Consider the following 13,812-nt stretch of genomic DNA (forward strand, 5'->3'; position numbering starts at 1 on the left):
TATCCGTACACCGAAGAGTAGCACGCACCCCGGGTCCTTCCTGTTTTGTTATTTATTGCTTGTTTTTATTTAAATTTGCCACTATTTTATCTTGTATGTAACTGGCTACGGGTATGTTCCAAATTTACTACTTGTTTTACATTTTTATTTTCATTTCCTGAAATAACAATGACGACAACCCCAGTCTCTGGCTCGCGACACCTGTGGTCCTGCCCCACTTTGTGGATCCGGCTGGTAACAAACAGAACGGTTGGGGGGTCCATGTAAATTATAAGGTGGTCCAGACCCGCTGATCTAGCTGTAAATTATTAGAGCGGTGCGTACGACCTGCTCTATCTGTAATACTCAGAGGGTTGTCTAGAACCTGCTCCATCTGTAAACTATAGAGAGGGTCTAGACTGGTCGTGTGTAACTTATACAGTCGTCTAGAGACTGCTCTATCGTAAAGTTATAGAGTGGTCTAGAACCTGCTTCCATCTGTAAATTCAGATGGGTATGACCCTGTTCATCTGACATTTATAGGTGTGGTCTAGACCTGCTCCTCTGTAAATTATAGATGTGGGCTAGACCTGGCTCCATCTGTAAACGTTATAGTGTGGTTCTAGACCTGCTCTATCTGTAGATTATAGAGTGGTACTAGAACCTGCTCATCTGTAAATTATAGTGAGGTCTAGACCTGCTCTATCGTAAATTATAGGCGGTATACCTGCCTAGTTAATTATAGAGAGTCTAGACCTGCTCTATCTTAATTCTAGGAAGGTCTAGACCTGCTCTATATCTGTAAATTATGAGAGGTCTAGACGCTCTATCTGTAAATTATGGATGGTCTAGCTGCTCTTCTGTAAATTAGAGGAGGTCTAGCCTCTTGCAATCTGTGGAAATTATAAGAGGTCTAGACCTGCTCTATCTGTAAATTATCGAGTGTCTAACCGCTCTATCTGTAAAGGGTCTCGAGAAACTTCTTGTTGTATCGATACTATTAATAAAATAAATTTGAATCAGTTATTTGTAGTTATTTATGAGTCTCACTAAAATATATTGTTTTATTGTCCACACAGAAACATCAAATATATTAAGAGGTCTGAATAAATAAAATGCATTAAAATACAAAGATATGAACTTAAAGTCCTTTAACACAAAAACCACTAGAAAACGCCATCATACACTGGTGGCAGTCAGGTTTTAATTTTTAAATACTCATATTATCAGAATATAGAAAATAAATGATATTTAAAAACCGATAGATCGGAAATGCCTAATATAATCTGGTCTCGTTTAAGTTCCTTTACCATTGGGACGTACCTTTGCATGTCATGTCGGTGCATACCACATAGACCAGGTCTACTTTCATCCCAGCTTTTTTCCACTTTCCTCTCTAAAATCAGTACAGTGTCCAAAAGTATCGGGCCAATCGATCGGGCTGTAAAACACACAGAGAGATAAACAGGTTGTAAATGGTAAAGTCATTAAAGGTAAGTACAAAGTAAAATGGTAAATCTGTCGTCCCAACACAATTTCAAGCACAACCCGAGCTTCACGGCCTGAAGCAGGTGAATGAAGGCTGCAAAGATCATCACTTTGTATAAATCAAGTATTTCGGGAGTATTGAGGCTAATCCACCTACTTCGATATGGTCTGCTGTGTGATTATGCCGACCTTTACACGCCTAAAAAAAACAGGAATAAACCGCTGCTCCATATTAAATGATGTCCCACCACCTGCTGTTTATTAAATTGCCCCCAATGGTGCGGTGCAGTGAACGCTAGAAAAGTTTCACACCCTGTGCACCCTGGCCGGACGGGTGCGTTTGAACCCCGGCTGCCCTTGTGGATCATGACGCCGTGCACACAGGATGATGGGGACAAACCTGCTGTCGCATGTCCACGTACACCTCCGCTAAGAGATTCACAATACAGGGCCGAGGTGATTAATGCTGACAGGCCCTGGGCTTTTATGGATGCTAATGGGTGCAGGTGTGTGGGGAATGCGTGTGGTTTGCCGCTGTCACCTGGCCTGATGCCCCTGCTGTCGCTGCTGGCCACCTGGAGTCCTTAGTCACAGACTCGTCGCTCTGCAGCTCTCGCCTCTCCTAGCACCGAGGTGTGTGAGTCAGTCAGGTAAAACAACATCTTAGACTTCTTGAGTAGTGTGATTTTTTTTTTTGAGTGATTGATACACTGTTATATCATACCTGTTACCTTCAGGATTGAAAATAGAGCACATTTACCCCCCCCCCCCCACACCGCCACTTACTCACGAAAACGAAATGAACACACATGTGACTCCTAACATCACCACAAGAACACCACTTGCCTTAAACGCGTCCATATCATGCTACTTTTTGGTTTATACTTGTATTTTGGTTGTCCACTAGAACATGTTTCCATGCTTTAATAAATAACAAAATGTGTTATTTAAAAGCATATCCAATAGAGTGAGCTAGATAGATAGAATAGATAGCGAGAGAAAAACATACCACACAAAACAATTTTCTCTAACATTAGTTATTTGTAGTTATTTATAAGTCCCCCTTAAATATAATACCATAGATATACCTCTGGGGAGAATTATGCAACGCCAATACTCATAACATGGTTGATAGTTCGTTTTTATTTTTCAATATTCATTTATCAGAATCTTTTATTTGTCATAAATATGAATTATATAAAAAATATATATATATTTTTTTTTTTTAAATCGGCTACTAAATGATACACTAGAGTGAATCAAATTGTTAATGTAGGGGGAGATTATGTCCCAGTGCAGAAAAGTCATTAATCAAGTAGCATTAGTCAAAGTGAGAAAAATAAAATGTAAAATAGTCAAAATGTGTTATGCATCAAGATGTTCGGATAATCATTTAGAAACCTCAGGCTTGTCGGCTCAGCTCAACATCTATTAGCATCAGCTGCCACAATGTTCATGTTCCTGATTGCGCTGAGCACAGCAGTGTGGGGGAGGGGGGGGGGGGGAACTTGCTAACAGATGAGGACGCCTGCACTTTACACCCCGTTCTGCCTCAGGATTCTTAAAATCCCACTGACCGTTGAAGTCTGAACATCAGTCCATTCAAAGTATGTGTTTCAGTCTCAGGATGATCACTCAAGGTGATGTCTCAGAGAAGGAAGGAGGACGAGGGTCTTTTCCACGTGTCCTCAACGGACCTGAGATGCTCCTGAGATAAGGGGACAGGAAAGAGAAGCCCTCTCATCCGGGCATCAATAGAGCTGCTTGTTTCTTCAGCCGAGTCACAGACAGACAGAAAGACACGACAGAGCAGAAAGACAGAAACATAGACAGAGAAAAGACAGACAGAAGGACACAGACAACGGAAAGACAGATAGACACAAAAAGACACAAACAGAAAGACACAGAGAGAGACAGAAGACACAGACAGAGACAGACCGAAAACAGAGAGAGACAGAAGAGACAGACAAACAGAAAGACAGAGACAGAAGAAGACACAGACGAAAGCCAAAGACAAACAGAAAGACAACACAGAAAGACACAGACAAACAGAAAGACATAGACAAAGAAAGACACAGACAGAAAGACACAGACAAACAGAAAGACAACCAAAGACAGACAACAGAAAGACATAGAGTTCAAAGTTCCTGTTCAAAACCTGTATTTGTCCCAGAGGGGCGATTCATCATCATTAAAATACAGTATCAAACCAAATAGAGAAAATAAATACACACACTTAAAGTTTAAGTCCCAGTTGTACCTAATGTGCAGACGTTACCTAGCCTTTCCAGTTAAGCAGAGCATAAGCAGAGAGAGCAAGAAGACAACAGAAGAACACCCACAAACAGACAGACAGACAAAGACACAACAGAACGAGACAAACACAAAAGAAAGACACACACACACACACACCAGTTAGAATGTCAAATTTAAATGAAACCATGTCACCAGGTTAGCTAACCACATCCTAACTGTAGAACTATAGCAGTAGTGGTGTGTAGTGATTAGCGTTAGTGGAAGTTTGCTGCTGCCTGGAACTAACCATTCCTCCATCTCAAGGCCGTTTACAATCGGACGCCAGGATTTTGAGTGTGCGTCCACAGCGGCGCGCACAAAGCGAAACAGGACGCCCAACGACTCGAGGGTAACCGGATGCCAGACACTCAGAGGGATGCACTTCTCTCTGGTAACTCACTGGGTAAGGAGTCCTCTATGGTGAATGAAAGCTTGATCCCACCAAGTAGCATCCAATCGAATTAAGCATTGATGGCAATGCTGCTCCTCGTTCTGCCGTTGTTTTTCTTTTTCTTCTAGTCCGAGAAATAGCAACGTCGGTATCCTTTCCTCATCAGCGCCACCTCGTTCAGGAGAAGACTGAACCTAGTGGGACATCCACGCGGGAGTAGAAACAGTTACGGCGCTCTCATGACGTCACCTGGCACCGGCAGGTCGGCTGCAGCTAGTTGTAGCGCACGTCTTATGCACCTGACAGCGTAAAACTTTGTGACAATCATTTAGTCTGTTGGCTGGAAGTTCGATTCCCTGACAGCTTCACTGAAGTGGCTTCTCTTCTCTGTTAGTGTGCCGAAGATTTAATGGAAAACTCTTTCCTTGGTAATTTTGGAAGATCTGTCATTGTTCCCTTGGTGTCAAGTAGCTGTTTTATGTTTATGGATATAACCAGCAGGCCTCCACTGGCCAGTCAGAACTTGATGCAGTTTGACATGGACCGGTTGTACTTTTCCGTCATACTTGAGTCCTGCAGGTAACTGGGATTCATAACACATCACTTGTCTCAAGTTGTGAGCTTAACTCCACACTTGTGCAAATGTACCCTTTCATTGTGAGCAGACCGCTAATGGGGGCACGTTGCAGCTCGTCGGTTGCAGAGTCACTCAGAAGCAGAAGGACCGCTTTGACGAACACTGTTCATAAGAGTCATGGATGCATGTGAAATATTCTCATCTTTTACTCAAATTACGAAGTACATTGAAATACAGTAAATAATAAACCCTCGTTGGCCCATGTGACCGACACGAGTCCACAGTTGTCTGGAGATTGTCCGAGTTTGTCCAAAAGGCAATGCTTGTTTTTTATTAGGATTTTTTGGGGGCATTTTCAGCTTTTATTTTGAAAAGATAGCTGAAAGGTGAGAGCGGGGGGATGACTTGCGGCAAAGGCCGCAGGTCGAGTGAACCCCGGCCCCCACGGCGAGGAACAAGCCTCTATATATGGGCGCCTGACCACCTGGCGCTCCCAAAAGACTAGTTGGGAATTTAAATGCACTCAACAGCAGAATAACGTGGTTTTTAAGAGAATTTTAAAAGTTTCCTTGCTCATTTCTATAATATTTTGTTTAGTATCTCAAATATTATATAACCCTGTGCAGAGCAGTGTCAGAACAGAGTATCACTGGATAATGATGCGTAATAGGTGTGCTTTGGTCTCAGCTATCCTTTTGAATAATGAAATCATTAACAGTATGTAATGTGTTCTCTGGTTAGCCTAGAGAACACACATCCACCTTCTGCGTTGTCCGCCAGCTCTGTCACACAAACCTCCTGAGCATGTCAACACGTTGTCAGCAGCAGGGTCACGCTTTAACATAAAAGGTCCATCCTTTCTTTTTATAATGGGAAATCCTATCTGACAACTTCTTTGGTGGCGTCCACACCTGACGTGATATTCTCAGTGACAAGTGACACAGCCTCGAGTATAAAAGAGCATTTAATTCCATTCGATCCTATCTTGGCCCAAATAAAAGGCGAATAGTTAACAGCAGAGATCTCGTGGCGTCGATTCTATTTTGAGTAATTCAGTGTTACTTTGTAGACGTCCCCTCTTACCTTTCTAACGAATGCACCTGCTTTTGTGCGGTGAGGCTGCTTTTCAGTTACATTAGATAGATAGATATAGATAGTGATAGATAGATAGATAGATAGATAATTTTATTGATCCCAAGAAAAATGGGAAATTGGTGTTGCAGCAGCAAATCATCACAAAGCACAGAATAAATATAAATGAAATACTAGGAAAAATATACATACATACAATATACATGAATAATAATGTTATAAGTAAAAAGAACAATATTGAATATGTACAGGATTAGACAATGTGCAACTGCTTAAATAATATGTTAAAATGTAAAAATGTATGCCACATTAATGTAATAACCAAATGTCCAGGTTGCATTAGTGCAGTAGTGTGGTGCCAGAAGTCTCAGTCTCTCTAGCACCCATGATGACATGTTAAAAGTGTTATTCTTGAGGTATGAATGATTTTCTGTAGCGGTCCGTTGCGACATCGAAGCTGTCGGAGCCTCTTAGAGAAGCTGCTCTCTGTGACCAGTGGAGGTGGAGAGGGTGGTCGGGGTTATCCATGATAGATAACAGTTGTTCAGTGACCTCCTCTCCACCAGCTTCAAATGTTTCCTGTTTGCAGCCGATTAACGTGGATTGTGTGTAGACCACTCACGCTGTTTGAATGCTTCGGTGGTTTTCCTACAATAAGGTGCTAGATGGAGAGAAGAGCTGGCACCATCCCAACCTGCTGTGGAAGCAGGAACAGGGACTCCCAGTGTGGTGACAAACAAGACTTATTAATTTTGAACTTGCGCGGGACAGCTGACCTTCGGCCTTGTGCTGCTCCACTGATCACCTCCCAGGTCGGACTGGTTTTCTGTGATCGGGCTCCTGAACTTAGTCAAAGAAGAGCTTTGTCGGCCTCGCCCCCGGATGTTCTCAATTTACTCTTTTTGATGTTTATGACAAATACGTATTGTTTCTTTCCTCACAAAGCTGCTGGTCAAACCTGCCGATAGAAACAATAAACGATAAGGGACTCAAATAAATCCCTTCACTATCAGGAACTAAAATGCAGAGCGATTATTTGCAGATGTCATCACTGCCGAACCCTCAGCATAGTCTGTGTAACAAAAATACATAAATAATTTGATTCAAGCTCTACCAATTCAAATCAATTCACAGAATTCCAAAATCATTCATATTTCAAATAAAATACCTTTTATAGAGAGAGAGAGAGAGGAGAGAGAGAGGAGAAGAGAGAAGAGAGAGAGAGAGAGAGTATTGACCCCAAGGGGAAGTTCCAGGTCCCAGTAGCTTACGGACATCACGCACAACATACATCTTAACATGTTAAAACAAATAAATCCACATGAATTAGAAGAAGAAGAGAAAAAAAGAAGAATAAAATATGAATATTACTTTATTTTTTTAGCAGCTGTCTCCCAGAACGGTATACATTTTGATGTACTCTGTTCTGTTGTGAAACAACCAGTTATTTTTTTTAAACTGCATTATCATTTATTGAGTGAGGACTCCAATACTAATGTTAGGGAAATTGGTTTGTTTTGTTACGCGTTGGACGTGTTTTTATAAATATATGTCGGTTGTATATTGGCATATCGAGTTTTAATCACCAAATATTGCATTGATATCCTTAAAGTCATCGGGCTCTAATCTTCAGACAACCAAATAGTTTCTGCTTGGTTGCTAAGCCTCACATAGCTTAACCATAGTTTATCATAGTTTGAACACCTTTCCATATTTTTTAACTTTATGGGCATGCAAAGATTTTGTAGAAGGTGAGAAAAAAAACAAAAAAAAACATCTCTTGTGGACTTTTCATTGGCGTATCTGGGGTTTTGAAGATCTGGACATTCAGCGGGTTGCCAAAATATCAACCATACATTTTGTGGTGGCTTTAAACCAACTTGGACCCAAAATAAACGTAGACTCTTTGAATGCCCAGGATATTTTCTTCTAGTTTTTAGAACAGCTGTTTATTTTGTAATATGTCACAATTTTTGGGCCAGAGCATTGTAGCTGAGCTGGACTTAAACTGGGACTGAGCGCCCATCAACATCCTCGGCCGTTCCTCCGGCATGGGCCCACTGTCAATACAAGTGCTTTTAGTTATTTGCACTGTATTAGCGTCTTCAATTCCTCCGCACTGTTCTGGGCTTCTATCACGCCCCACGCATTAGTTCACTTGTGTGCCCGGTTGTAAACACACTCCAGTGCTGCTGATTCTGCTCAGTCACGGAACTGGAACACGACTGGGACAATTACAGGAAACTGGGGCATCCAGCCTCACAACCCTCACATAAAAAACACCTCTATAGCGAGAGGAGGAAAAACTTTATTTTCAGATGCTCTTGATGGAGTTTTCAGTTGCAGAGCAGTTGTTCTGCCCTTCCTGCAGCAGCTCCTCTGGAGCCTTTGGATGACACTGGAAACAGGTCAGTGGGTCTAAAAACGGACTCGGCCCTCCCCGGTAGCTGTTTGTCTCCCGTCCGTCACACCCTTTTTCCACTCACAACTGTTTCAACACGAGAGCACGACAGCTGGCCGCGGGGAACGTGCCCGATACGGAGGGTCAGCGTAGTGTGGACACACGAACTGTGGGAAATCCAGGACGGAGGCTCTGGGAGTGATGAGGAGCCCCGGAGGCTTACAAGTATTCTGTCCCATTAAAACAGTGAAGTATAAATACCCATTCTTTGGTTTCTCTTTTTATTTCTAATCTCTCATAAGGAAACCGAGCATCTGCGTCACAGCCCCTAAACTGCGGACCGGTTAGTGTATGTTTGACCCACGGTTATGATAGTCGTCCTGCATTTGTTCCTTTGCTGCGTTGTACTGTCTTAATTCATCCTTTGTAAAGCACCGTTGCAACTGTGGCACAAATATAGTTTTATTGTTGTTATTTATCCTCATTAATCATGTTGCTGTTTAACAAGCAAACAGTCCAGACGTTCATGTGTTCAAACGCAAAACTTGGATTTTTGTTTTTTGTCTTCTATTCCGTAAATATCCAATCAATGTATCAATCAATCAATCAATCAATCAATCACCCACCGTCCAGCCCTGTCTGGCCCTGCGTGAGTTATGTTTTAGCTTGGTCGCTCTCACCTTCCCTGAGCCGTTCGGGGCCTTGAATATTTCCATGGTGGACAGCTGTGATCTAAATTACCGAGAGGCTTCCTAACTTCAGGAAAGAAAAGAAGATTAGTAGAAGGGCCGGATTCAGCAGGTTTCCGGTAAAAAGCATCCGTCGGCAGCTGAGAAAACGTAGTGAAAACCGAGGCAACCTGCAGACTGCTGAGTCAACCAGGGCAGAGGCGCTCAAAGACACACCACACACACACACACACACACACACACACACCACACACACACACACACACACACCCACAACACACACACACCACACACACACACACCACACACACACACACACACACACACACACACACCACACACACACACACACCCACTTGTCTTGCGGTCCCTTGCCACTCAGGGTCCATTTTGGTGACAGATTGAGATGAATTGTGTGAAAGAGGTTGCTGTGGGTCCCCTGGGACACCTTGAGGTGTCGCTGTGCGGCCGGTGACGCTCTCTCCGGGAGCTAGGAACAATAGGGGGAACCAGCTGCTGTGGGAGTGGTGTGAGTTAGTGGAGGAGCTGTTTACAGTCCCGGGCCGCTCGGCTCAGGCCGGACGCCGCCTACTCAGCTCTGCCGGGTTTATCGCAGCGTGGCCCTGCGAGCTGCCGACCCGTGTGTTTCACAGGGAGGGGTCAGCCTTCATCACAAGGTCTCCGCTGATGCAAGGTCCTCACTCTGAACACAATGAGCTTTCTACAGCGTCTGTTTGACGAATAGGATAGGATAATGCATGCTGCATAACACTTTAGGCCTGAGACTCAAAGTACACTCGGGCTGTTGGACCGATTTCCAAAAGTGAAATATAATAATTTGAATAGTAAAAAAATAAAAAAAATAAAATTCTATTGAATGAAAATAGGTTGGCTAACGTTAGCTAGGGTGGCAATCACCAGATGTCAATGTTAATATTGTATCGTGGTATAAGTATTGTGCTGATACAATATCACCCACAATACAATACATACGATACATATTTATTGCAATTTTAAACATATTGCAACATTCTGCAATATATTGTAATTTTACTTTTTCCAACTTCTATTTTTTTTCCCAATTTCAGATGATGTAAATGTAAATGTGCTGTATTATAAAGTGCTTTCCAGTCTAACACATACACACTACGGAAACATTCACCATTCACACACATTCTACACTGGCCGGGGCTGCGTCAAGGTGCCACCTGCTCATCAGATAAACATTCACACATTCACACTCCGATGCGCAGCACCGGGGGCAACTCGGGGTTCAGTGTCTGCCCAAGGACACTTCGACAATGACTGCAGTGGCGGGATCGAACCACCACCTTCCGATTGGCAGGCAACCGCTCTACCACTGAGCCACAGCCCCCATGAGTCCCCTAAAGGAAACTTTGTCAAAATCCGTTTCATCTAAAAGAAAAAAATGTTTGTTCATATCTTCAATTTTTTTGCTGAATCAACACAGATCTGATATAGTACCAGAGTGCTTGATTTGAAAAAAAAAAAGATGAATGATCGGGAAATCTGTGTGTGTGTGTGTGGTGTGTGTGTGTTGTGTGTGTGTGTGTGGGTGTGTGTGTGTGTGTGCGCGTGTGGTCGCGTGTGTGTGTCAGCGGGAGATGACTTATGTTGATGAGGAGAGGTCAGTAAAAAGGAAGTACCCTTGCCCCCCCCCCCCCCCCCCATCTCATCCTCACAGTCTCACTCTGATTGATTCATCTCTTTCCCACTTTCTACAGTTTCAGTGCACATTGGAGACATAGTCCCTTGATATAATACTTAGATTTTTATTTGGTATTAATATGTGTTAGATGAAGTTAGTTAGTTGTGCATGGCATCAATTTTAGCCCTGACTAAAATCTTTTAAATGTTAGATTAAATGCTTCTGGTGGGCTGCAGTGCTCTCAAAATGGACAATAATCGACTTCCTGTGTCGTCGTTCTTCCACAGAGAAGTTGACAGTAAACGCTTTGGAAACGCTTCTTACGCAACCTCGGTTTGAAGGAATTAACCAAGATTGCAACAGCAGAAGTGGCATTTCTCTGCAACTTCCAAGAAACCACGCATCTCGCCGTTAACTTCAGACAAATGCTTTGTGGACGCCGCAGCTGTCCCCTTTCATGACAGGTAAATATTGTGTCCCACCTCCACTTGAAGGGCAGATTCCAAAATGGTTTCTTTTAACCGGTCCCGTCTTGAGCGACAGTCAACACGCGTGCCGCAATGCCCGCTCGGGTTACTCTATTACGTGTTTCCCACCTCACCTATTAAAAGGACTGTGGGCCATTACAAATCTCTGATGGGAATAACTAGATATGTTCACGTCGGTAATAACGTACACACGCATGGCAAATCGGCGGGGGGGTCGTGTTCTTCTCACCTCTCACTCACTGGCGATTCTCAGGGAAGGCCAGATTTGTCAGTGACTGTGGAGATGTCATGTCAATCACTCAAAGTGATTACGACCCCGACCTAACCGTGGGCTGTATCCAGGCACAAACAAAAGATGCAGGGTCAACGAGGAGTCATGGGAGCCCACTGAGAGGAGGCCGACTACGGATAGGGCTAAGGTGATATGGAGAAAGTCAAATACATATATAATATGATTTTTGATCAAATACCGCGATATCGATACCACAACAATATTACAGTGTTGACTATTGGTGCTTTCACGAAATATTTACACAATGAGATTTTTGATAAATATCATCAGTAATGTGGATATAATGACTAAGTGGGTAAAGGCAAATAAAACAGGTAGAACAGTCTGTTATGTTCAAATTGACATCACTTTACTGCCTTTAAAAGCGAAAAGACACCACTGTGCCATATCACGATATTATGATATCCAAAACCTATATCATAATATCGTATAATACCGATATAACGTCCAGCTCTAACAACAGATGTCCCGAGCGGATCTTAAGTAGCCGATCTTACGTCCGGTCAGGGCTTATTTTATCGTCTAAAGAAAGCCAAATCATATCCTTTTTCTTTTTTTGTACAATTAATAAAATGCCCTTGAAAAAAATCTTCCATCAGACTGAAAACTCCTCAACCCGGACTGCACATTGCCCCATAAATATATGATATATATAATATAAACTTTATATTACTTTAATCATTATATAACATATCTATATATATAATATATATATATATATATATATATATATATATTATATATATATATATATATAAAATCATATTACAAACAAAAACTTGAAACCATGCTCTTATATATATTGAAGCATTTAATTCAACACCAGACGATATCGTGGTTAAACCAGCGGTGTGGATTTAATGGCAGATTAAATCCATCTGTCTAGGCGAACCCATCCCGGCTCGCTGCTATTTGCAGGGACCCAAATAACGAGGGCGAGACACGTGCACTGACCCCGCCGTGCACAAGGGCATGGTCTCCAGGCAAATAATCCAGAAATCTAAATTTAACCCGCCCTTCCATTTTCTCTTTAACAAGGGGAAACAAACTGAATCAAGGAACATGATCGGCCCCGACTTTTTGGATGGAAAATACGTGACGATCAAAGTAGCAGAAGGGTGGGTGGGTGGGGTGGGGGGGTGGGGGTGGAAGATTGGATCTCTAGTCTTGTTTTATTCATTCAGCAACTGCCCCTTTGAGGTTTTAATTTTACACCGAGCCACAGCCGATTGCCTTGTGTGGTCTTCAGTTACAAAGAAGAAGAGTAAGTTGAAAGAAAGAAAGAAGCTGCACCGGATCCACAAGGTGAGAAACTGAGTGAGGCTGCTCCACTCCTCCACTCCTCCGTCACTCAAACATTCCTGCTCTTAAACAGAAGTTAAGTTTAGATTTCAGTCCGAGGTCTTCTCAGAAGCCCCCCCCCCCCTCAGGTTTAAGTTCCCTTTACTTCTGTTTCTATATGAGAAGATCTAGATTATTTTTTTTTTTTCTTTTTTTTTTTTAAAGATGCCTTTTTGCTAGGGATGGACGATATAGCTGCAATCACATTGGTATCTGCCAATAGGCATTACTGGTCCAATGTCAATAACAAATATTTTGACCTCGCCTATTAAAAGAACTGGTGCCCATTAGAAATCTATAATGGGACTAACAGGGCTGGGCGATATGGAGAAAATCAAATATATAATATGATATTTTTGACCAAATTCCTCAATAACAATACCGCAACAATATTGTGGTGTTGGTTATTGGTGCTTTCACAAAATATTTACACAATAAGATTTTTGAAAAATAATTAACAGTTATGTGGATATAATGACTAAGCGGGTAAAGCCTAATAAAAGAACAATTAGTCTGTTATGTTCAGAAAATTACATCACTTTACTGCCTTTAAAAGCAGGAAAAGACCATTTATGTCACATTATGATATCCACAGAGTTTTTGAAGCAGGGCAGGATTTACATGTTCAAATGTATTTCACGTAGGAAAAAAATTAAAATTAAAAATAAAAAGGATGCAATACTTGCAAGTTTGGATGTAACGTCGCTTGGTCGAATCACTCATGTGAAGAACCGCAATCAAAAGGGTTCACAGACAATATCGGGAGCAATGTTCTAGCAAGTAGGGCTGCACAATTATATGGAATTTTATCAAAAATATGGACTTGTGCATATCCAAAACACACACGGGGTTCAATATTTGTTACAGGCAAATTGTGTCAAACCACTCTGAATTAAGTATGGTGGTCCTGCGGAGACATCCCAACCTACAAATCGTATCCTACAGACTAAAGAGAAAAAATCGTAACCATGTTATGAGTGATGGCGTTGCATAGTTTGTCCACCAGAGGGCGCTCTACAACGTCCCTGTTGGCAACTCTGAGTGTTGCGACACAACTTGCGATGTGAGCTATTGATCATGACGGGAAGGATAACTCTGGGAGTAGGAAGG

The sequence above is a fragment of the Etheostoma spectabile genome, chromosome 21, assembly GCF_008692095.1.
Source record: "Etheostoma spectabile isolate EspeVRDwgs_2016 chromosome 21, UIUC_Espe_1.0, whole genome shotgun sequence".
Lineage (NCBI taxonomy): Eukaryota > Metazoa > Chordata > Actinopteri > Perciformes > Percidae > Etheostoma > Etheostoma spectabile.